The 26,564-nt window shown below is 35.1% G+C and overlaps 1 protein-coding gene and 1 long non-coding RNA gene across 6 annotated transcripts in view; one reads left to right on the top strand and one right to left on the bottom strand.

Moving 5' to 3' along the window:
- The window catches only part of vn (membrane-bound neuregulin protein vein), a 400,698-nt gene that overhangs the window by 348,545 nt on the left and 25,589 nt on the right, over positions 1-26,564 (bottom strand). The window lies entirely within an intron of this gene.
- The window catches only part of LOC147908525 (uncharacterized), a 404,067-nt gene that overhangs the window by 366,762 nt on the left and 10,741 nt on the right, over positions 1-26,564 (top strand). For 3 of the 4 annotated variants that reach the window (XR_015546124.1, XR_015546121.1, XR_015546123.1), the window contains exons 6-7: positions 20,539-20,714; positions 20,761-26,088. This is a non-coding gene — a long non-coding RNA (uncharacterized LOC147908525). Of the gene's footprint in view, positions 1-20,538; positions 20,715-20,760; positions 26,089-26,564 lie in introns of those variants that run through there. The other variant, XR_015546122.1, reaches the window with a different exon arrangement.

The raw sequence follows: 26,564 nt of genomic DNA, 5'->3' as shown, positions 1-26,564 counted from the left end.
CATTCGTGATACTGGAAATGTTTTCGATACTCAATGGTATCGCATTGCAGCTTAACGGTTACTTGAGACGGTACTTGAGCTGCCGATATTTGGAAGGCGTTAATACGTATACGCAAGTTGCACAGTATTAAAAGTTTTTCATCGATGACATTCGATTATATCGATTTTCGTTAATTCACTCATTAATTTCTTACCATTATCATTCATTGACTTCTGCTAATTTAGTATCGCGCACGTTCCTCGTACTTGATTGATTTTTATTGAATCGTGATAACTTTTTTCCTCCTGTTGATTTATGATGTAACACGTTTCTTCGATTATCACCCGCAAGTATCAGCCGCCAAGCGTCGAATTTGCAAAAGAGATATCGGGTATCCGACACGGAGTGAATAACAGCGCGAATGCCCCATTAAATTTAAGCACCTCTAATTACGAAGTCGGCTGATCAAAATATGTCGAGTAAAATGCAGGCCCGGCGCGCGCAACGCGCAATTTACGTGCGTACGTGGCGGGACGGTTCGATATTAAATAAACGCACGATACTTCGTGCGTACGCGCGAGCAAACAGCGCCTTTGATTGCGGACAAGCACGTGGAAACGCGCCCGCGGCGAGTTCCCGCCAAACCTATACAATAATCGATCAGGTCGAAATTAATGAAGACGATGTCCAGTCCTCGCGAGTGAATTCCCGATTTTAACGAGCTATCCAAGTCAATCTTTCGAATGTCAAATCGGTCAAACTGTGCCGCAAGATGTGCCTCTGATGTGTCGTGCAGAAAGGAAACTTCTAGGCTTCAAACTTATTCTTTATCGTTTTCTAACTCTTATGCTCGTTCTACCCATGTAGATTAACTTTACTATCAATTCAACTTACTCTTCATATTTTTCTAATTCTTAGAACTAAAAAAAGATGGAAAGATTAATTGGACAGAGATTAAAGTTAATCTATGTTGGTAGAAACGGGAAAGTATCAGAGTTAGAGAAAAATAAGAAGTTAACTTGAATCGAGACTAAAGTTAATATTACATTTGTGGAACCGGGCCTCAGTGCGATCTGTAACTTCTCGAAATCTGAGACTTTTCAAAAGTCAAGATTGCCAGAACGTTCGAGTGTTCCTCAAGACCCTGTCTCTTTTACAGAAAAAAAAAGGTACGTATAATTTTTTCGTAGTGTCATTTCATATTCAATTTTTACCAGTCTTCGTTTATCGAATCTTCAAAGATTCGTCGTCATGAACCGCAGTAATGCCGTGACATTTCCTTTCTACTGCACGGAGGATGACGCGAACGTCACCGTGCCGGCGGCAACGGCATGGATCTTGCATTCCGGGCACACGCACTCGAAATTTGAATACCCACGTGAAGTGGATTCACCGCGGGCTCTCGACTCGCCTCTGCCGGCTGTGACTAAGCCACACGCGAAAAGAATACCAAGAAAGGCATCGGAGAATAGAGAAAGAGAAAGTGGATGAAAAGAGAGGGCGGAAAAGACGGCTGGGTAAAAAGGAGGGAAGGGGGTATTATATAGAGGGTACATGAAAAGGCTGAGAGAGCGACAGATCGTCCCTAGTGCGATGCCTTCTCTATATTCTCTCTCTCTCTCTCTCTCTCTCTATCTTTTTCACGAAACCATCATTAATATTCAGCAGGATTATATTGTAAAAAACAATGCCACCCACCAGCACCCTTGACCTGTTGAACCGCGACCGTCAAACGTGGATTATGGCGGATTACAAGTTTATAATTGAATGCAAGAGAAACTGTCACCGTCGTCGCAAGCATCGGATCCACCTACGCGCCTTGCACGAGAATACATTCTCAAGAACTCGATTTCACAAAGTTACCGAAAACAGCAAGTTTATTCTCCGAACAACTCGGACATGGTAACATGGGATCCTTGACTGTAAAAAATGCGAACCTATTCGTAATAACATTTCTGTGTTTCGGAACTCTAGAAGATACATTACATTTATATGTCATAGGAATTGATCTAGCTTTCTTCAAACTGCATGCTTGATTTTTAAAAATCTTTTATTTTTTTCATACATGTTTATTAACAAATTTAATTATTAATTCTCTCTCTCTCTCTCTCTTTTTAATTTAATCATTTATTATTAATTTTAAGAAACGTTTAGCATTCAGTTTCAAATGACAAAGTTTGTAATTTTTTCTTACACTTTTATACTATCTATGTGTTCACAGTCTTCTACTATTCTCACTCATAAAAAGATAGATTTTATATAAGTATTATTTTCATTCGATTATTTCATTTGACATTGCATGATGTCAACGTCGCAGAATAAATTCGCAACAATGATAGACAATTGTCTCTACAGAATATTTTATCGCGTCATAAATAGTAACGCTGCCGTAAATTTACCCGGAGCTATGTAATCGCCGAGTACAAAGAAGTTATATAGCAGTAATTATTTCGATCCTAGCTTTTGCTAGGAAAAAGAAGGCTTGGCTGGGTCAAGGTTGGCGTTTATAGATCATCGTGTATACCAGGCGAACCGCACCTATGTACTTTATCGTGGTAATCGATATTATATTGCTGATCGAAGCGGATCGTCGATCATTTTCCTGTATTAACTTTCTATGGGCTAAATATACCGATAGCATTTATCGAAATTCTAGTTATATATATATATAACTAGAAGAGTTCTATATATATATATATATATATACATAAAACTTATCTTTTTTATATTTTCATCTCATTTCATAATCTCTTATGCTATTTATACAAATAATCACATATGTATACACTGAAAAAAAAGATTAGTTGCTGCAGGCAAATTAGGTATAATATGGCATAGCATTTTTAATTGGTTGTAGCAGTCAATTTTTGGTTGTAGCAGCCAATTTTTTGGTTGCGTTAGCCTATCTGCAAAGTCAATATAGGATTTCAATAGGTAATGCAACCAAAAATTGGCTGCTGCAACCAATTAAAAATGCTATGCCATATTCAGCAATCCCATTTCTTTCAGTGTAGAATTCAGTGGTATAATTAAAAAATAAATATCCACGCTTTGTAAATTTCAATATATTTTTTTTAAACGTAATGTCTATATCTTATATATATTTCAAGAATTATTCAATGGCATTCGATATGGGAAAATTAAAAGTTATTGTGAATTTTTTTTCTGAAATCTCTACATTTATGTAAATTTTAAGAATCTATAGTCTCTGAAGAGAATATCGATTCAAATTGCGGTGATACTGCGGGCAAAATAAGGAAGATTGCATGGAAATTTACAGAATCGTATATTCGCATAATTTTAAAGACAACTTACATAAAGATGATTTTATAATGCTGGAAGAAAATTTTTTTGCAACTGAGGTGTCAAAAGTTTGACAGTAAGAAAGCCTTTAATTTTCTATCGCGTATAATTCTATTGCTTTGACATTTCGATTATGGAATTAAAATTAATTCCCCGCAGGTCGATCAAAATCGTCAAAATTAAGTTAATTGGATTCCCGGGGACGATCCTGCGATATTTTATATTGTTTGCATTGCGATTCGTCGGATAATTGACGGAGCGTGGTGGTTGAAAATTATAGCCGCCCGCCGGGCTCTATAGGGAGAAACGAATTAAAGCGATTCATCAGCCACGACTCAAACCGTGAAAACGCGTAGTTGATCAAAGCCGAGGTACCACTAGCGTACCTTATGCCACTCTGTTTCAACAGGGCAAATAACTGGAGCCCATCTTGAGTAGCGTGAACACTGGCCTGCGGCAGAACCGCGCTAATCAGCTTTTCGGTACGCGAAGAGAAGCCGTATCGATCATTGCAAACTTACCATAATGTTTCCGCCGAGCTAGCTTTCGCGAACAATAATGTCTGAGACCGCATAAAATAACTCAATGAAGGTCTAATCTACTCTAGTATATTCTCTGAAAAGGCTATTTGGTGTATGTATTCAAATGAACACATACACCATGAATGTCGAAATGGAAATTATAACAAATTCCGAGTAACAATTTTGCTCAAATAAGTAAATGTTGTCTAATAAATTAATTTTTTATTGGCAGCATTCTAAGAACTGTCTGTATATTTTATATGGAGATTACAAATTCTTTCTTAAAGAAAATTTATTTAAAAGTATGCTTTTTTTTTAAAGAAAATGTACAAAAAATATGCTTGAAAATGAAAAATAAGAATTAAATGCATTTTTATTTTTTTTTTATTGTAAATTCAATGAAACTTTGCTTTCAGTACTTCGCAAATTTTTTAATAGTCCGATCAATTATATATTTCATTATTTTTCTGGCATACACAAGATAGATAGCATAAAGTTTTGTCCGCAAAATTCCTATTATACACCACCGACTCGGCATCTAATTTCACAGCGAAACTCGACTTGCTCGATATCGCCAAAGGAGATATCGTGCGAATAAAACGTTCAACGTGATCGGTGTGCCAACTAAAACCCAACCGAACGCCAAAGATAAATCGCAGATACTGACGCCAATATTAATTAATACTGTACAGATGGATAGCATATCTGACGGAACCGATCAAAAGTGCAATTTCACCTCGATAATCGTGGGTAATAATATTTCTCAACAAGTTTATCGGTTCTTATCGTTGAGAAATTTCGGTTGAAAAGGTGAACGCAGATTAAACGGATCGATGTCATAATTATTACATTTTATAATTAATAGTTTTTAAGTTTCCTTACGACAAGACGTGATCTGTATCTTATATTGCACATGAAATACTTAACACATGGACGCACATTCATAAATATAGCAATATATCAATCCTAAGAGGCTGCAAGTATTCATAATCGATCTTATATTTAAGACCATGTTAAGATGTCATAAACCAATCACAGAACCGTATTAACATTTTAAAACATTACTTAAGACAATCTGAAATAATAATCGACTATAAATCAATTCTAAACAGAATCATAAGACATTTCGTGACTTATGGATTAATTCTAAGAATCGTAAGGCTCGTACCTTGTTAAGAACTTATGTTTGGAATATTTATAATTTTATAAAATTTACAGATAGTTTCTTTTAGCCGTAAGATTTACGAAAAATTGTAGATATTTACGAATGATCGTACATCTTACGAGATACGCAAAGAATTACAGCTCCAATCACAAGTTCTTACAAGAATATAAGTCTTACGTGAACAAGTTACAAACTTTAAACGATTCTTAGAATTGACCTATAAGTCAGAAAATTTTTTCATTCGATTTTCCGATTATAGAAGAAACTTAATGATCATTCAGAGAAATCAATCCTCAATTTCGAGAATTAGAAATTCGCAACTTATAAATTTCCATCCCGTTTCAATTCATCCGGATTTATCCGGAATCGTCGAGTAACCCAACAACATCGACGCTCAACATCGTCTCCTCGATCTGCTTGTCCGTTGCAATTATCGCGAAGGGAAACTCCATAATCGTTCGATTAATCTCAGAGAATTCTCGCGGCCGGGTGTCTAATCCGTTTTCAGTTTGAATCGTAACGCGTCGCGGCATATCGATCGCTGCCGGGAACCTTAGCGGTCCGCAACTTCCGGTTGGTACCGACGATGCACCGACTGGTTTATCCGCGCTGCCCGCGTGCACCGGCACGCGTGGATGCGTCGGCATACGCACCGTTTCACGTCGCTGCAATTGCCCTCCGCAGCGGGCGCACACGCGGCGAGTGCCCGGCACGCCTCATTACGACAGTGAATCAATAGCATCCCCGCTGACAAATCCACCATCGTGGTTTTAAGCGAAACTCATCGCTCTGCATACGGGCCGTCCCGCAATAGGACGCCCGTAGTTCAATCACGCGTCTCTCGAGTTAGTTCTGAGTGGAAAAACTCGAATGGAATGTAGATTGGAATTTCAGCGTTTCTCAATAACAAGCTGGGACGACAAGCGAAAAATAGAAACAAGCCTCAATTAAATTATGAATTATATTAAATTGAATGAATAATAGAGAAGAAGAAAGAGGGAAAACGAAATTAATAGCGACGATTGAAATAGTATTGAAATAGTGTGCTTTTAATGATTTTAAATAATCTCATACCTCTATTAACAAATTTCGTGCCTTATACAATATTGATATTAATGGTAAAGAGTTCATTTTTCATTTTACATTTCGAAATTTTAGATGGATTTTATTGTTCCTATGACGTTTTTACGAGCGCATAAATTTTTTACGCGATACGACTGTTTCGTCGGAAATGCGATACGTGTTAAAATATTAGCGAGCGTAAAACAATATTATACCATCTTTAGGAAAATACGAAGTAACATCCCTTTAATATTTACTAGCAGCTCAAGTGTCGGCAATCGTGACGTTATCCTTCCGTCGTACGTTTAATTATGCGCGTGCATTCGCGCGTGTGCGCGAGAATGCCCGTCGTAAACTCGTGGATTACTTGAAATTCCGAGATGAGAAGAGATACACGTTCGCGAGCGACATTAAGCGGCCGCTTTTAAAGCACGAGACGTTCCGGCGAGAAGCGGACGATTAATATTCATGACCCGCGATCATATCGCACGATGGCGCGGCAATTAGAAGTAAGACGACATTTCCAGCCCGGTGATTTCTTCTATTTCTATACAGTGATTCACGTAATGATGCGGCAATCATACATGAGCGACCTATATAAAGCGAGCCCTCCTCTTCCTTCTCGCGAGGTAACGAGAGTCGCAGGATAACGAGAGTGCCATCCGAGAAGCGATTATTAGATCTCGAGATCCTGATACGATTAGGCCGTTGCGAGAGAAGAATAAGCGAAAGTGAGATATCAGATGCGACAAAAACACAATCTAACAAGAAGATATTATTTTATCTAATATCAATATGAGAATATAATATTCCTCCAATTTTTCAGGTTCAGATGAATATTTTATTAATTTTCAAAAGGTACAATAAAATCTAAAAGTAAAAAATGATCACAATTGTGACGAATAAATATTTTAATGTATATATATATAAAAATATGATAGTTTTCTTTTTTTCTATCTTTTCCATATTCAGATTGTTTGCAGAAAATTGTCAAAGCATCAATTTTCAAATTGTAATCTATATCGAAAGTGTGAAGAGCATGTTTCGTATTTAAACAAAAAATTTGCTCTGCACTGACAACTGTGATTTTCGGCGGAAGAAAGGAATCATCTGCGTGGATGATTGAAAACTACGAGCGCGAAAGAAGAGTGTGATGCGAATTTGCATTCAGATTACATGACTATCGGACATACCGGCTGTCGCGCTAATTTCGCGCGAGAGGGTTTCGGGCCCTATGAATAATGTTAAACGCCGACGCACGCTAGCATCCTGTTTATGCAAGCTGTATGCATATTTACGCCTCTATACGTATATGTTACAGCTTATATAATATTTGAGTTTCGAGTGCGTATGCGAAACAATGAAAATCAGTTTGCCGATGCGTTTACTAGAGCGTCGAATGCAACACAAAACTGCATGAACGTGCTAAAATTCCCCTCTGGTTATTTCTAAACTAAAAATAGACTTCTTTTTTTCTACAAGAGATTAACGAAATATGCGATATAGGAATTATAAAATCAAAATAGCATAATAATAGATAGAAAGAATGAAGATAGATAAAAAAATATTTGCAACTGATTGGATCTTAAAAATTGATCTACAATTTTGCATAACAAGTAAGAGTTTAAGTAAAGTTCATTTTAATTTAAAGCAAGGAAGAGTTATACTAAAGATAAGTCTTAAGCTAAAGTCAACTTAAACTCAGGCCGCTGTTAGAATATATTTGATAAAATCATGATAAAAGTAGATCAACGTAAAGATTCTAGAATATTTAGATTGTGTCAGAAAAACGGATCACTTTATTTAAATAGAATCAATAATGTACTATTAATAAAATATATATTTGAAAAAAAAATTCGAAAAAAATTTGATACATATAAAAGAAGAATTCTGAAATAGAACATACTTCGCTCCAATATTTTGGTTTTACAGTACGTAATACACACAGAAAATATTCAATATATTAGATTCGAAATCTTAATATAATTATTTCATAAAGGTTGTTGTCAATTCTACTGAAAGAAGCTGCGCTTTTAATGGCGACAATGTAAGAAGCCGTTAGGTAAATGTTTCCGATCCCAGGGCGACCCTTTCTGAGGAAGTTCAACGACGAACTGACTGATAATTAAAACTTTTAATTATGCAACGGCGTTGACGTAAGATTCACAGAATCTGCAGCATCACGACTGCAGACTGAGAGAGTTGAGGGATACACACCCTGTTTTACATGTGTAAAATTGCGGAAATGCACTTGTCAAAAGAACTTTCCCGTCGCTTGATTATTCGCACGAAGTTACCTACATGTGCAATCGTCGAGTGACGAGAGAAAATATAATACCAACATTTCGCAAAGAGTAAAACGAACTATCAAACAAGTTACCAAACGAGGAAAATTACTCGACTTTTGTGTGCACCCAGCATCCTAATTAATTATATATAGAGCATAAAATTCCAATTAAAGTAATAATCCACAAGTCTTTGTATGTCCTTTTTATTAGTTAAATTTTCATAAACCTGTGTTAAATATTAAAGCATCAAATTTAAACCAAATTTATCTCTTAAATAACAATTTATTATTGTTAACTTCCTAGTGTGTCAAAATGTATTATTTTAATATAAAACAATAAAGAACCACATTTAAACCACATTGTAAAAAATAATCACATTTAATTTCTGTGATCAAATTATTTAGTTTCAATGTAAACAGCGTTCATATTAATGTATGTGGTTAGTAAATTCTAGTAAAGATTCAATAAACTAAATTTGAGGAAAATTAATATATATCTTGAGTTAAATTGTTTAATTTTATTGTTACAGTTAAATTAACAATATATTTAGTAGAAGCAGTGGCGACTGTATAGGAATGATTAAAAATAATTCAAATTGAATATAATTTGACATAATAAATTTAACGAACTTTCTCAAGGAGGATCTCAGGGAGGTAAAATCTGAAGATGTACATGTCGATAAATAATAAAAATCTCTCAAACTTATGCGCATATTATCAATATAAAAATACACAGTACTACACTGAAAGAAAAGATTGGCTGCTCCAGCAAATTAGATGATAAAATATGACATAGCATTTTTAACTGGCTGCTGCAACCAATTAAAAATGCTATGTCATATTCAGTCAATTTTTTCTTTCAGTGTATACTACAAACATTCAATGTATACCAAGAAATATTCATATTAAACGAAGAATCATATGGAGATTTTGTCAGACATTTTCAAGAATTGTTTTACTGTAACAAAAAAGCTCAGCTTGGCACTTACGTGAAACGCTTGTGAGGGAATTCCGCGAGTACGGAAGCGAAAGCCAAAAGAGACAGCTCGAGACTTATTGGAGCGTGAAATACTGGTCGATCGGTTAGAGCTTTACGGACTTTTCATCCTCGGAGAGCTTTCAAAGTTGCGCACGGGCGAAAGAGGACACGTTTTTTTTTCCATTGTACAACATCACGTGTCGATGAAAACATCGCGCAGCTTCTATAGTTACACTGATTTCCACATGCCTAGCTACTTCGATTACTTTGATTTTCATAAAGTTTCTAATACCATAATCGATGTACATATATTGCATATGCGCTGATGGATGGAAAATTCGCTCATAAGCGCGGAGTTTTGAAAAAAAGAAAACCATAACAAACATAAACATGCAACGTTCCTTTTAGCTAATGAAAACGCTTTTAAATCCACAACAACATGGTCAGTAAATAATAATAAATAAACCTAATTAATTATATTGTACATTCTTTATTTACACGTAACAGATAAAAGCTTCCTACATCTCTTATCTTTTCACTTGTCCTTTTTAAATAGACAGCACACACAAGAACGCATTTTTATTTCCTGCAAAAATATCTACCGCTATTAAAATCCTTTCATAAAATAAAATTATTCCATCTGTATTTTTTATCTTACATTACGCTTCGTGTAATTTATTTCTCGTAAAATTCATCGTGCACGAATTTGCCCTGCCCGAAATAATTCTTCTCTAATGAAACGTATGTATATTATCACGCAGGCCTGTAAATAGCTTCTTATTTTCATGACTTGGAATTTGCTGGGATATGCACGTAAGGAAAAGTGAAATGAAAGGAATATAACGCAAAACATGACGCGTCCCACCGAGCATGGCATTGCCAGACCTGGCGTCCTGGCAGAGAAAGGAGGAATTTTCGCTCGCGTTCACGCGAACAGGAATCGAGAGCGACGGCAGAGATCGCGCACAGTTCCGTGTCACTCACGTGCATGGTAGGCTCTCTCGCACACGTATTCGGCGCCAATCCCATTCGATGGAGCTCTATGGAGCTATGGAATCACTATACACACACTGCGGGTGTATGCACACGTACACCTCTGCGTAGTCCGGTGGGAATGGCCCGCAATAGCGCGACAATGTAGATCCCGCGGACGCGATGTTCCCATCGATTCGTAATATCCGACGATATCGCAAACAGATCGACCGCGGCACGGAGAAAGATACTGCGACTATTCCCACACGTGGCGGACGATTGGTCGCGCTTTCGCCCTCGATTATTGTCAAACCGGCGAGTCGAGCCATCCGTGAGATCGTGTGTGTCCGAGACAATTGCACTCGGACATATTTTTGAGAAAGAGAAAGAGAAGGGGGGGGGCGAGAGATACAAAGAAAGAACAAGACACTTGAGACCAGGTTACTAAGGCAATATAAGTCCCAATGTAAGAGTGTAAAAAAGAAAAATTTAAGTATGAAGTGAGTAAAGTCGCTCAAGTGTGAAGTGCGAGTGCAAGAAAGCAATTAAATTGTAATAAGAAAGATATGTCTTAATAAAGATTATTGCATAAATAGTTATACCAATTGGCTTTAATTGGTTGCGTGTGTAAAGCGGAATTTGTTCCATTCGCATGCGTAACAGAGAGAGAGAGAGAGAGAGAGAGAGAGGGAGGGGGAGGATAGATAAATTGTTATTTATTATGAGAAGGCACCCCCCTCAAATACTAAATACACTTTCAATTATAATTATAAGCAAAAGACGATGAGAGTAAATATAAGAAAAGAGAGTAAGAAAGAGTATGTTAATATATACATTGCTAGATATCAAAAAAGCAATTGATAATTAATAATCCCTTGAGTTAAAAAAATAATATTGTTATTTTTAACTCTTAAAATGTTGAAATCAATCTATCTCTGTATAATAGTAAGTTTCAAAGCAAACAATATATCCATATTAATGTATGCACTTGGCAAATAATAAACTAAATATGAGCCAAATTTAATATGTTTTCTTCAGTTAAATTATTCATTTCCTTTTTTGAGTTAAATTAACGACATATTGAGTTGGATAGTGGCGACCTATAAAAATGACTAAAATAATTCTAACTAGATATAATTTGGTAATATCATAAATTTGACAGTGTACGCCATATACGAAATGTCTCATAAAAAGGATAATTTTTAATGACATATTTTTCAACTAATTATTCATGGTCTAAGTAGATGTCAAATATAAAAGTTTAGAAATAAATTTTATCGTATATGAATTCACTTGAAAAAAGGGGTTTTTTAATTGATTTGAAAATTTAATGTTCCTGTGTTAAGAATCATCTGAAAATTTCACGAAATTTTTATGTTTGGCACTTGAAGTCTTGAAAGGGGTGGGCGAAAGGCCTTTCGCGAAAACTCTCTTCCGCTCCTAAATGAAAAACTCACGTACTTTGAGCGAATGACCACTGTGCGAAGCTGCACGAATGCATTTTGCGTCGGAATTGGTCCCGTGCCAATTTCTCGTCTATTTCGTACAGTTATAAGAGCGCACGAGATTATTGTATAACTTGGTACTGGAATAATTATAGTGGAAGCTTCCCAGAAAAACGGGCGGGATTATAACTAGACTATACTTATTTGCATAGAAGGCTACAGAAAGGCGTATGCGCTTCAAGATTTTCTTCGTTGCATCTTTCTTCGCATCCCTTTAGCGCGTCAATACGGTTAGGACTTACAGTTTCCTCGACAACTTTTAACGAGATCCACGCGCACAAATATTGTTAAAATATCCACGCCTGAGTTTCAGTTTCAAAAAGATCGGACAAGCTTCTGACTCCTTGACGAAGAGTATTTATATTATATTTAAAACGAAAAGAATTACTGATAAAAAAAAAACATTTTATTCAAACTTTCAGTCTTTTATTCCGCCTTATAATTTGCCTTCGGCTGTACTCCTTTATTTCGCATCAGAAGAAATAGTGCTATTGAATAACTTGTTTGTTACTTGATGAACGAACCACAATCCGCTCGATCTTTCGCAGCAGCGTGTCTTTTTACGTAATTCGCAAAGATATCTTTCTAAATTTCGACATATCCGACGCAACATGCATCTGTTCTTGTCGTTTGATGATTAAGAAATAAACAAACACACTAACCACGAGATCCTCTCAGAGGCAGGAAATTCGTCCGGAAGGTGCAAACCGCCGCGAGAATTCGTCGTTGCGTTCAGAGTTCTGTCGCGCAAGAAAGACATAGATAGATAGATGAGTTTATTTACCTTGGGACAAGTCGCCTAACGCCGCATAGTGCAATTACTCAAACCTTGATCCTTTCTACCCACGGGAATCGCAAGAAAGATCGTTCACATTTCTCAAAGAATCTGACATGAAAATTGAGGCCGACAGTTCTGGAACGTTTTCTATATGCAATTGAGGAAAGTTTGTGAAATAAATACGTCAAAGAAATTTTCATGGAATAACACGTTTTTCATTGCGTCATGTATAAAGTGACTCGTAACTATCGCTATTCCTTTCAATTGTTTCTTTTATGAATTTGTAGCCAACTTTTCTTTAACGAGAGTCACAAGATATAACTTATTACATACACTTTGCTGTATTTACCTTATTTTTAAAAAATTTATTATTTTATTATTCTATTACTGAAACTACAAGGAAAACGTAAAAATCATTTCAATGTATAAAAGCATCTTCAATAGTAAATTATAACCGATTTTAAATCCATAGATTATACTTTTTTTCGTTGTATAGAAAAAAATAATATTTTATTGGATATTATTACATATTGTATTTTGTGTTTTATCTATAAAAGATTAAATATTTAATATTTCTAACACGTATTTAGCGTAAGAAATAATTTGTTTCATAATACATTCATGATTAATCGTTTCTAAGGTCAGTATTCTGCATTGATTAACTCGTTCGGTCACCTTAGGCGGACCTGACATACGGTGCACGTAGTAATTACGTATTACAATAACTGTTCGTAAAAAATCGACGTTCAAAGTGTAAATGGTTCCCGTAGAGGCGGGAGGTCGTGCAAGTAGGCACTGTGCATTAGATCGTTATCGCTATGAGTAAAACGTTCGAGCGTTCACCGTTCGAGTTCACTCGAAGCTACAAAAGTACGAGTTCGGCTCATATATCACGCTATGCAGATAAAAAGTTTAGCTCGTAAGCGCGAGGTGTATCTCGCGGATTCCTTGGTAAATGTTTTCGAGCTGCACAGGAAATAAAAGAGAGAGAAAGAGAGAAAAAGAGAGAGTGGGCGTCGCGGCGCGCTTAATTCGCGCGATTGTTACTCCGAGTCTAGTCACTGGTAGTCACGCATACGGCGGCTGTCTATACATAAAACAATATCAAAGAATTCTCCAATCCTTAAGGTAATCCTACACGATCAATAATACTGTCAGTATTAACAAATACTGACATTAATGTACTGTGATTACATATATCTCGACATGCACGAGATGTTGAGATCCTTTTTTCAGACGAGAATCTGTATTAGACAACCTGTTATAGATAATTTTTTACATGCAATTATGACAATGAAAAAAACATTTTTCAAAGAATGGATATATGTAGATATATAAGAATGGATAATAAAGAAGAAATCATAATTTATGCATCTTTAATTACAATATTAGTTTAGGCCAAGTTAATCATTATTGAGATTAGAATCATTACATGATACGTCTTTCTTTCAATTTGGAAATTTTTAATTATAATATAATAAGAAAATAGTATAGAATGGAGAGAGAGAGAGAGAGAGAGAGAGAGAAATATCTGATTTTATTAAATTTTCTTCTTATCACTCACATGTAATGTTAATATAATATCCGTGTAGATAAAAAATTGCAAATAAATTAAAATGAATTGTAAAATCATTTTAAAAACAAATTGTTATTATATATTTGAGAAATATTATTATTGGTTAATATATATCTTAGAAAGAAAAACCGTTTTAACTAGGTTGACATATTTTCAAAAAAAAATTGTGTTAAAATACTGATGAATTAGCGAAATGGATTTTCGTGATAACTAAACTGCATATGATAAATTATAGTTAATATAGTAACAACTGACATATAAATACTATTCTATTGTAGTTTACAATAAAAAAACTTTTAATATTTCTTCGATATTATTAGTGCGCAATTATTAATCGTGGTTCATACAACGTTCGATCTATTTAAATATGACTATATATCCAAATAATCCTTTTTCTTTTATTTACAAATCACAATTTATAGAAAAATATTTAACATAGTAATAGTACTTATTCTAATAAAAAATTTTTGAATATTTAAAATTAAAATACAAATAAGAATTTTTTTGTGTTAATATCGCAGAAAAAATAATTTTTTAATTTTTCTTCATAGTTTATGTGTCTGCCTTTTTGCCTTATTCGCACAGAGAAATACTGATCAAAATAAATATAAAAACGTTTTCGAATAAAATATACTCACGCCATCGTAAAAAAAATAAAAACAAATGTTTTATTTGATACCGTTTTTGCATTTATTTTTACTTTACATATCAATACTGTTGAAAAATGCACTAATTGAAATAAATGTTTTATGTAATAATACCTTCGTATAATTATCACTATATTTCAGTTACAAATTGAATAATTGACACTAACATTTAAAAAAAAATTTTTTTTAATAGAAAAAGATACAACAATCTTAAGATAAAAAATTTAATAATTTTATTCAGAAATCGGAGCTTTAATATAAAAAATATATAATGAGATCTGAAAAAAAGTAAAGTATTTAAATATTCTTCAATTTTTATGACGCCAATTACTTATACCTAACACGCCAATTACTGGTTTTAGACTTTCCATCATTTCTTAATTCAAAGATAAAAGCTTTGTATTTTTGACAAATTTAGTAAGAAAGATAATAATGCGATCAATTTTAAGTGTAGTCAATTCTTGTAATATCAATCGAACTGCATCAATCATTATTTTATATGATTTCCTATAATTTTTCCATTTGGAAATCAGAACATTTCGAACGTCGCTGCCGTTCGACGTAACATCCGGAGTATCTCTGGCCGACGGAAGTCTCGGCAGACATCTTAATAGCACGTTCGCGGTTTGTTAAGGGAGTATGAAGACGACGACGGGAAGGGAAATGAAAATAGGCAGGATAGCATAAATGTCGTTTGCCTCTCTTTGAAGGCGATATCTCATCTTCCACCAAGTTTCGCGCGCGACCCCGCCGCGAATTGTATATCACTCGGCAATACAAATTTACTACTCGTTGCTAGAAAATATAGTAAACTCGGGTCAGTGATCTATGGATGGCTCCATAGAGACCGTCGTGGCGATGTTATAGACTTCTGCGTTGGCTCGTGCTCCCAATCTTGCGTTATACTTCGTAATAGACGGAGAGCCGCGCGTGATTGCGATTTATTTTCAGCTGCGCGCCGTGACTTGTGATTTATTTCGACCCTTCCTTCAAAACGCTTCGGAAAGGAAAAATCTAATCTGGGAATTTTCAATTGTCCTTACATTCACGTCCAATCAAGCTTCAAGCTTTCGAGATCGAATATTTATAAAATTAGATCTTCTATCTACATTCGAAAGGGAGAGAGAAAAATCAAGAGAATTAGAATTTAAAAAATTGAGACCACTTCCTACCGAAAATAAAATTCTTTCTCTTTGATTAATTTTTAGTCTAATTTCTACTTCTAATTGAAAAAAAACTGAAAAATGATTTTGATTTCTGATAAACGAAGAGTCTGAAATAAGCTCCAACCTTTGTGGACTGTTATTAAGCGCGGGTATCAGTAGAGCGTTATAATTTTCCAGAAAACTTGCTTAATACAATTCCTCTCAGCGATCCTCTTTGTTATTTCGCCAACAACGGTGGCGTCTACCGGGCCGCGCGATTTAGTAGAACTTGATATTTAGCAAGTCCGCTCTGGCGCTTGTTTTAACTAACACGTGCCAACCGACTCCGTAACACGTGCCAACTCCCTCTGGTCAAGGGGTCAACTAAGCCGAAGAAGATACAATGAAAATACGCATACGTACATGCGTGCCGACGTTGGCGCGTGTAACCGTCCAACTTCTATTTTACACTTTCCGACAATAATAATAATGGCTCGGTTTCCCTAAGCAACCTATAGAACTTAGAAAATTTTATTATATTATCTGTTAGTGTAACAGATGTATAATGATTCGGGGTTTAAAATACGCTCTCTTTTACTACTTTTAAATCATTCATAAACAAACTTAAACTCGACTTTCTAAACTACTTTTTAATATCGCTTTTCGATATTCAATCAAGTTATTATGTTGGAACGATGCGTTCAAGGGTTTATTTTTGAATCTACATTATATACACGAAAATGTTTAATATACGAAAATGTTTCTGGTTGTACCAACAAAATAAATTCTGATTATATAAATCAAAATTCTGGTTATAATTCTGATTACCTGGACTAGAACGTTTGATAGATTTAACTATAAATGTTTAATTTGTGTATCTTTCTGATTAAATCCACCAGAATTCCAATTAAGGAGATCCTAAAGTCATTTGTATTATTGACTAAATCATATAATTTTTGTATAACAAATACTTTTTTCTGTCTTTCATAGATTCGAAAATCTTTTTCCAGGATTAAAGTATATGCATTAATATGTGTTTGTGAAGTAGAGTTTATGCCATGTCGAGAATGAGCAAAAATTTTGAAATTGATATATCTTTTATTATTTCTTAGTATAACATGGCGTCTCAAACTGTCAAGTCGTGACAACATTTGCTCGATACGAAAGTTTTACAGCCTGTACTTACGAAATAGTAAAAACACGTATATTCACATGAACAAATAACGTCGAGTTCTTAGAATTAAAACTTAGACGCTTTATCGCGATGAATTTGTTATATGAAAATTGACACAAATGTGTGACTGTGTGTATCATAGGTTGCGTGAGATATTGATGTGGTAGTGTATAAAGACATGTCGCGATGTACTGGAAAAACAGGGACCTCTGGTGACTTCGTCGGAGTTCGAGCTTCACTTTAGGATCCCCTTAATGCAACAACAATGTTTTTTTCCAGTGTATACTATTATAGAATTTTCGTAAGCAATATTTTTCAAAAATAAGGTCCCAGGTCGGAGATTCTCCTTTCACGCGTGCGTGCACATTTTCGCGCGTTTACGCTGCTCCGTCGTGTAGAAGCGGCGCACGCTCGGCGCTCGGCCGACGCACCGAAATAGAATTTCGAAATAGACCTAATATTTTCGTCGTCTCGCATTTGCGCCATCTCTCTCTCTCTCTCTTTCTCTCTCTCTTTGCCTGCCATCGCCGACATCGTCGTCGCAGTCGTAGTCGTCGTCGTCGTAGTCGTCTTGCTCGTGCCTCTCGTCATCCGCCGTCGCCGTCGCCGCCGCCGGCAAAGGCAACCCCGAGAGAAGAGTCTCTTCTCCGATTCCCAAACTTCCTCGGAGGCTAAGTGGCTTTCATCATCGCTCGGCGCGAATACATTTATCGTCTTACTTATCGACGAATTGAGGCTTTGGAACCTTTCATTGAATTAACAGACGACTTGGCTCAGATGCGCGAAACGTTTAATTGAAGTTTTCGATTTTCCTCCACGCTTTGGAGAGATAGATTAAGAGATGAGTAGCTAGCAATAAAACAAATGCACTTCTCTCTCTCTTTCTCTGCACGATATACATAATTTCTAAGATCTATTTCTAATACTTTACTAAACAAGATGTAATATATTATATATTGTCACAATAATTACGTGTATGAAATCTTTGAAATCTGTGATTATTTTTTTTTTAATGTCCTAAAATCTTAACAAATCAGAAATAAATAATTATATGATATAATTGTATGTATCAGCGATGTTCCACTTAAAGATCATATCAATAATTAATTGAAGAAATGAAAAATTTTGAAGTAATTTTATTATATCTTTTCTCATTATGTTGATAGTTTCCCACGTTAAATAGTTCACTTTTTCATTACCAAATGAATTGAAAGCTTCTTGCAAAATAAATTTTATCACGTCATTTGCTTAATAGAAAATTTACAGAAATTAAGAAATTTTCCCGCGAACTTCATCAAATTGTATTACATATATTACATCGTATATTACTGCGCCTATTTTCTTTGCCTGCAAATATTTTCTTGGGAAAATAGGTAATAAAAGAAGAGTTTCCGTTCGCTGCACCTCTTTCACAGTAGTGTGAGCCTAAGAGCTCGTGAGAAATATTAGTAAGCGTCGTTATACTGATAATGTAATTGCCCGTAAATCACAAAACAAAATCGCGTGTCCAAGCTACTATGTATAAGAACGAAAGGCCGTGGGGAAGAAACAGTCAAGACGTTCCTTCAAAGAACAAGCATTCTTTTAAGTCGTTCTCTCACAATTTTCTACAATAAAAAATCAAAATGTCAATTCTCCGATCACTTAGATTCATCAAATGCGCAATAAATTGTTTACAGTTAGCAAAAGAATCAGATTTATAGAATATAGAATATTTTAAGAAGATATAGAGTATAGAATATTTTAAGAAGCGCGATTATCCGAAGAAAGTAAATAATATTGATATTGTACACTGAGAAAAGTTTTCAGTCTAGTTTTGTGTCTATAATTATGTGTTATCATAATTATGTTATTGTATTGTGTATTATATAATAATAAAAGTCAAAAACTTTTCTCTTATTATATTGAATGTTAATAAAATAAGTTAAAGTATTTCGTTTCGCTTCGTTGACGATCAATCAACAGTAGCTCGGAAATTTTAATCAATGAAACTAATGAAAGACTTACGAAGATTAACTTGTTAAAAGAGTATAATGTGCACTGAGAGTAGAAGAAAATGATTGCAATTACTGTAAAAACTTAATACTACTATAATCTATAGTAACTTTCAGTATATTTTTTTGGTAGAATTATAAATATAATTAATACTACTTATATTATAGCAGAATTAACTAAAAATGGAGTTCCTAACCATAATTATTTTACAAAGTATTATAGTCACAAATACCAAACACTTTTCTCTCAGAGTCAAAAAATATAGGAGTAAGTTGATATTACTCAAAATGGAGTATTATTTTTAATCACATTGTTGTTGCGCTTAGATGTGTAACATTCATTTAAACAATTTGTCAGTTTCAAATGGCTCGAGGCTTGTAATGAACTTTGAGCGAAAAGCAGCCTCGTGTGACTTGCGATAATTAAATTAAACCCGCATTGTTTCGGAGTTCGATGCGTTTCTTCGACGACAAACGTCGGCTGCAATGACGCGGTGCGAAGCGCGAATACGTGGTGAGAAAATCGCGACATGACATGAGTGTCATAACACTCGAGAGAGAGAATTAAACTCGAAGCGCCAGTAAATCGAGTCTCCGCGACGGTAATGGTAATGATGACACTATGCCGAGTTTGAATTACGTCGAGCAGGAAAGGGAACGCACCATGTCACGAAACAACTATTAATGACCGCTAGATCAATACTAATTATTTATCGTTGCTAACTATTTACCGCATGGTGAGCTCTCTCGACAAATCGGCGAAATTCCGATACGAATTGTCACTGTCGGCCACGACATCAAATGACACCTGTGCGTCGCAATTCGACCGACGCGATATTAAATGCGACCGTCGACACAATGTCGTCCACAATGGTCCACTAGAGGGATAGCTTGTATTACTGTTTATGAAGATTAAGAGATGACATGAACGAGAATTGTCTACGATGTCAAATTTGAAAAGGGAACCGATAATGTTATTCTCAATAGTAAATTAAGATTACATATCTTAATCTATATACATATATATAATGCATTATTTTGTTTAAATTTCTGAATTATAAAGAATATTTTAATCTCTTTTGTTTTAATCTCAAAATAATTTAGAAGTTTCATATAAAAAGATAATTACTATCCTACACAATGACAGAAAAAGACATAGAAATGGCAATTATAAAGATGACACAATATAAGTTTTTTATGTAAAATTAATGTGTGTGTGTGTGTGTATGATATATACATACACAATATGTATATATTTTTGAATAAATTATTTTACAATGATTGTAACTGGAAAATAATTTATTCAACTACGTACATTAAATTTATATATATAATAAAATTTATACATTATATATAAAATTTGTCACTTTTATCGTTGCTACTACTCGCTTTTTTCTAAGTGTAAGATTAAAAAGACAATGGTAGAAAAAGGTTATTGTTTTTATTCCAGTTTAAACGCACAACCAAAATATAATTCAGAGCTGACAATGAGAAGAAAAGAGAAAAATTGAGAGGAAAAAGAAAAACCTATAAGGACACGAAGGCAGACGAGTTTATTTTCTACAATTTTCCCACAACGAACACGACGATGCGCAAAGCGCGGGGTGTAATGGCGTGCGTGGAAAGGTGAGTACAACGAAATAGAAGACACCATATAAACACTGTAGTACAGTTTCACTGTAGTACAGAGCCAGCTGAAGACAGAATCCCGGTCTTCTCCCGACTTCTCCCTCCGGATCCGGCCGCGGCCACTTGACCTTATACGATCGTTCGCCATCGAGCACGCCGCCACTCTGCGCCAAGTTGACCACTGCATTTGACGCAAAGAAAGTAAGGACGTGGAGATCTACCGATTTAAGAGTGACTGCCACTGTCCGTCTGTCTGTCTGTCTTCGCCAGGCCGTGCCTGCTTGATGTCTCTTCTGCGTTCGAATCACGACGTGTAAGACAGGTCCGGGAGGCAGCATCGAGAGTCGACTTGGCTTTATTAAGCCTGAGATTTTTAAGCGAAACATTGACGTTAATTTAGTCCTTTCCTTTTTCGTTATAAATATTTGTATAATTTTACAGGTTGCAGGGAAAGATCTGTTGCCTGTTTGCACTTCTAAAGGATGATTTGTAAATATTCTTTTTTCATCATTCGTAATTCAGAGATTATCGATGAATTAATTAAAAAATGTATATATAGAAAACTTAGAGATTTTTATGATTATAAAATTTTTGTTGCATTTGCAGATTGATATCCAATTTCTGAGAAACTGTTTTTAAGAATTGAAGTATGAAAGAAAACGTTATAAATACCAATCATATCAAATTTTTCAATTTGAGAAAAAATCATTTTATTGAAACTATGACTTCTGTCTCTCTCTCTCTCTCTAAAATTCTACAAAAAATTGCCACAACAATAAAAGATATGAGCGAGTTGAGCTTTTTGCAAAAAATGATATGAGTCTGTAAAAATTTTTAATTGAATCATTCTAATTTGAAAAAAATCAATATTGTTACAATTTCAAACCGTAAGTAAAATTGCATAACGTTATAAGTATAAAAATGTCAATTACGCAATGGATTTACAATATTTTGAATTGCACTACCCATTTTTCTCCGCTTGTAGCAGTACTTTTCCACACCAAACATTAGGATGCGAGAACGTAGCATTTACAATCCATTCGTAAACAACAATAAAACACATTTTCACAATTTTGACATTTATAGCTTTTTGCTGAGACCCACTTCAATTGTTGATAAATTATTTCTTCAGTACTGCAGTACGTATATATTTTTATTTAACTTTAATTACAAACTCCCATTATAAGAAATTACAAAGCGATTTCTTTAATTAGATGTAAACGTTCAATTTTCTTTTCTTTTCTACAAAAAAAAACTGAAACTGCGAAGCAATCCCATTTTCTCATGGACACTCGACAGTCGGCGATCTATAGTCTAACGGAAAACGGAAACTCATAGTTTATTGTTATTAGACTAAACTAAGCTTGTAATAGAGATTAGTTCTATATCGTCGCACGTCGGTTCGCCACGTGACTCTTCCGAAGCGGACGCGGCGTTGGCGCAAAGCCTCGGAGTGAATTTGCGTGATCATTACTACTCGCAGTACGGCGAGAGCGATTATGCGGGTTATCGTCTGGTTAACCAAACGCCCAGGACAGAACCAAACGACAGGACAGGCACTACTATTATTTGATCAGCGCACGCGCGTTATCGTAGTTGCTACGAAACGATCTCGGTGTGCGACGGACTCTCCATCCGATACCGCAACCGTCGAATTGTGCGAAACGCACAGCGGACAACTCGTCAAACGAGCACGAGCGATTCAACGACACAGCGAGAGCACGCGGGGAATCGAGGGAGGAAAGGGGAAGGGAGGGGTGACGTGGCGCGAAATTTCCATCGCCATTATTATATCGCGACGCGAGTCTCGCTCGTTAACGGCCGTCGAGCTGCCGCTTCGTGTCGAAGCGCAGATCGCGCGAAACGAGTTTCTAATGATCATTCTTTTTCTTTTTCTCCTCTCCCCCATTCTCCCTTTTTTTTTTCGAGACGACGGAATTTATCGCGCTACACTTTACGCGCCCGCCTCAGCACGTCGCTCGCGCGTTCGTCGTTAATAATGAATGGACTTTTTATTGTCGTCGCTGCACATGTCCGACACTTTCTACGATTTCACTGTGTATCCCATCTGCACGTGCTAGGCCAGGTTACCTTTTTCCAATGAAAAAAAAACGCTTTGTAGTCTGTTCTTCCTGCAATAATGATCCGCCCCGCGCCGGTGAACAATCGATGGCTATGCGTCGTAAATTTGAAAGATTAAACTTTTCGCGAGATCGCCCATTGCGAACAAAGTTACTTCTCTTCTAAGGATTTTGTAATTATCAATGTTATTAAAAATATTATATTCTCTAATATATACAGGATGAGTCATAAGTATATTTTAAAATTTCGTGTCTCGTGTTACTGGATAAAAAGGAAGAAAATGTTGTTGTGAACATTAAGTTGCGTATGCTTCGTTATCGAAATAATAGATACAAATAGATTTGAAGTAATGATTGAATATCAGATCGTGACTCAGGCACGTGGAAAATGATGAACAAACATTTTTTGTAAACAAAAAATAACCACGTGGAAAGAATAATTTTGCTGAAATTTCAAAAAATTTAGCTAAATTTGAAAATAATTTTGTGGGAGTCATCAAAATAATTACGCATACAAGCATAATGAATGCTCAAACAATCAGTTTGAGCATTCTACATAATTATTTTGATAGTTCAACGAAATTATTTTCAGATCTGTACGTAACTAAATTTTTAAATACTACAGCAACTACTAAAACGATCCTTTCCGTGCACCTGAAACTTTAAATAAAATTATTATTTGATATTACGTTACATTTATGTCCATTATTTTAATAACGAAGCAATGGCGACTTAATGTTCACAAAATTGTTTTTTCCTTTTTATCCAGAAACATGTTCACAAAATTTTAAAACATACTTATGTCTCTCATCCTGTATAATTCAAGATAATAATAAAACAATTTTTTGAAATACGTTATGGAGGAGAATGTAACCATGAAATGTATTATAAAATCATGTCATGCTTGTACAGGAAGGATTCATTTTTAATACAGATGAAAATGGCAATTTATCCTTGCCTTGCTTTTTGATTCTACAGCGAATGTTTGAGTTTCCTCGAAATAAGGTAGTTTTGAATTGCGTTCCATAATTCAAAATCAAGCAGACTTTCCGGTATATAATTGGGATTATGAAAACGTTTCTCTCAACAAGGGAATCTCTCGTTTTGCAAAGTCTTTCAACAATATATTAGGTTAGAACAAAAGTTTGTAGCGCTACGAACTTCAAAATTCAAGCAGCTGTAACTTAATTAAAAATGAATGAAATTTAATATTTAATATTTAAAAAAATGGATTTTAAAGCTTAAAATCTCTACTTTTAAAAATCACTACGTTTTTTGAGTTTCTATCAGTTTGATCCATTTTTACATATAGAAAACTATGAGCTGGACAAAATGGAGAAGCTTCTTCTCTTTTTATGGACTTGTCACGTGACCAAAAAACTTGCAAAAATTTTCAACTTTCTAACGTGAAAACTTAAAGTTGCCTCTACAAAATTGTTTCTTAAAAATGCTCCTATGATTTTTTTCGTTACTAAACTATCACGAATAAGATAAAAGGAGGCATTTAAACTTTGATGCTCACAACTCCGTTAAAAATCATCGTATTGCAATTCAAGAAACAATAGATTCTTCTAGAAAGCTGATGCTTCGTTCCATCGAATGGTATTATATAATCGTCAAATTTTAAAAACATGCAGGCATGGTTCAAATGAAATAATACTACTTTTTGCTCTAACCTAATACTTTTTGTTTAAACCCTCACATTTAAAGAGTAAAGCGTTCCAGCCGGGTGAAGTTTCAAGATAGCGCAAGGGCGGGAAAGGTCCTGAGAAACGTCGGGATCATCCATCGTCTTGGCAAAAACTAAACCACCGCCAAAAATAACTTAAACGAGAGCACCACGTTGTTGGTCGATCCTCCGTGTTCGCCGTGAGACGGACATGACGCTTCGCTTCCGAAAACTGGACAAGAACGAACGCGAGCTGCCTGACGCAGAAACCGTCGCGATTTGTTCGCCGTCGAGCGGTTACGAGACCGTGGCCGGTAGCCGCAGATCGATGCAGCTTCGAAGAAAGCACGCTTCCCCCCTTCCTCCCCCCCCACCCCTCTCACTCTCTTTCTCCCTCTCTCTCTCTCCCTCTCTCTCTCTCTCTCTTCCTCTCCTCCCTCTCCTCTCCCAGCGAGTACACCAATAGGCAGTACTGCCAAAATGCAAATAGCTGTATAAACGCGACGACCAGAAATACGAACAATCACGGTCGACGTGCGGCATAAATATGCATGATATCGGTATGACAGCGATTTCAAAATGTTGGAGAGATGCGTCGAGGGCCGAACGTAGCGGAATTCGCATCAACAAACGTCTGTCAGAATCCGCGATACATCGCTCACCGTTGTTAAGATATTGCGAGAGCGCACAATGGACAATCACATTACGAATATACATATTGATGATATCAGGTTGCAAATGTGCTGATTGATAGGGAAGGGTGATATCTGATTTTTTATCGAATTATTAAAAACGATATGGATTTACGTGATTATTTCTCCTTTCGGAAAGGATATTATTAATTCGTGACTTTACTTCTTCAACGTCTCTATCGAAAACGATCGACAGGAATATTTGTAACATTTAAGACAACGTTTATAAATGTATGATGCATTAGGCATGATTGAATGTAAATCGAGAATGCTATCGTGTATACAGTGTGACTTCCACGCGTATCAAATCGTCCGCAAACCTAATAACAACGATATCTCTCCTGCGGTATGCAATACTGTTATTGTTGTGACTACCGCGTGCTTCGGGATACTGCGATGTCCGGAGCTGACAAGTACCATTCTTTTTACAGCAATGAAAAGAGAGAAGTAAATCACACCGTCATAATCATAATCATATAGCTATAATTTTTCTTGCCTTCGGGAACACGAGAGAATTTATAATAATAAATTGTATTTATTTCTTTTTGATTAATACCAAAAGTACCAACATTTCTTACTCACTAAAATAATCAAGCGAATAAATTATTACACGAAAAAAATGATTTTGCTGAAATATGTCTAAAAATAAATTTTGTTGGACTAAAATAATTATGTAGGATGCTCGAATTGATTACTAGAATATCAAAATTTTTTACAACATTGCTCATCACGTTTGAGTTTCCTACATAATTATTTTGATAACAAATTAATTGTGTAGGTAGGTTTCAACAAAATTATTTGCAAATCTGTATCTACCTAAATTTTTAGATATTTCAGTAAAATCGTTCTTTCTATATGTATGAAAAGAAGTAATGAAAAATCAAATATTTCATCAGTAAAAGTTAAATATTTCATCGATAAATAAAAAACTCAATTACTAAATTACTAAATTATGTACTCAATTATTAAAAAGTTAAAAAAATTCAAGATTCTATCTTTTACACAGTAATAAATACTAGTATAAAAAAATAGAAGCAGTTAATAACGCTCGGTACTTTTAGTATTAACAGATATATATTCAAACTTATTATAAAGCACACTGTAAAAAATAAAGAAAAATTTTAATGTAATGTGCATAATTTGAAACATTAAATCTGACTTGAATATTACACCTGAATTTTCATTCTGCAGACTTCTATCCAATTCTAATCCAAAAATACATTTATCCTTATAGATACGTAAACATGCAACTATTATTAACTTACGAACTATTGCCTGTTAGAATCTATTATTATTACTTCATAATATTTAAATTTAACACGAAGAGAAGCGATCGAAATCGCCTCTTCAGATGTTATCGAACTCTCGGCGGTACCGTAATGATCGTCAAGTGTGACGTCGACGA

The sequence above is a fragment of the Acromyrmex echinatior genome, chromosome 9 (genome assembly GCF_024713525.1).
Source record: "Acromyrmex echinatior isolate Ae372 chromosome 9, ASM2471352v2, whole genome shotgun sequence".
In the NCBI taxonomy this organism is placed as follows: domain Eukaryota; kingdom Metazoa; phylum Arthropoda; class Insecta; order Hymenoptera; family Formicidae; genus Acromyrmex; species Acromyrmex echinatior.
The sequence above is the reverse complement of the archived record's forward strand: the minus strand, read 5'-3'. Positions and strand labels throughout refer to the sequence as shown.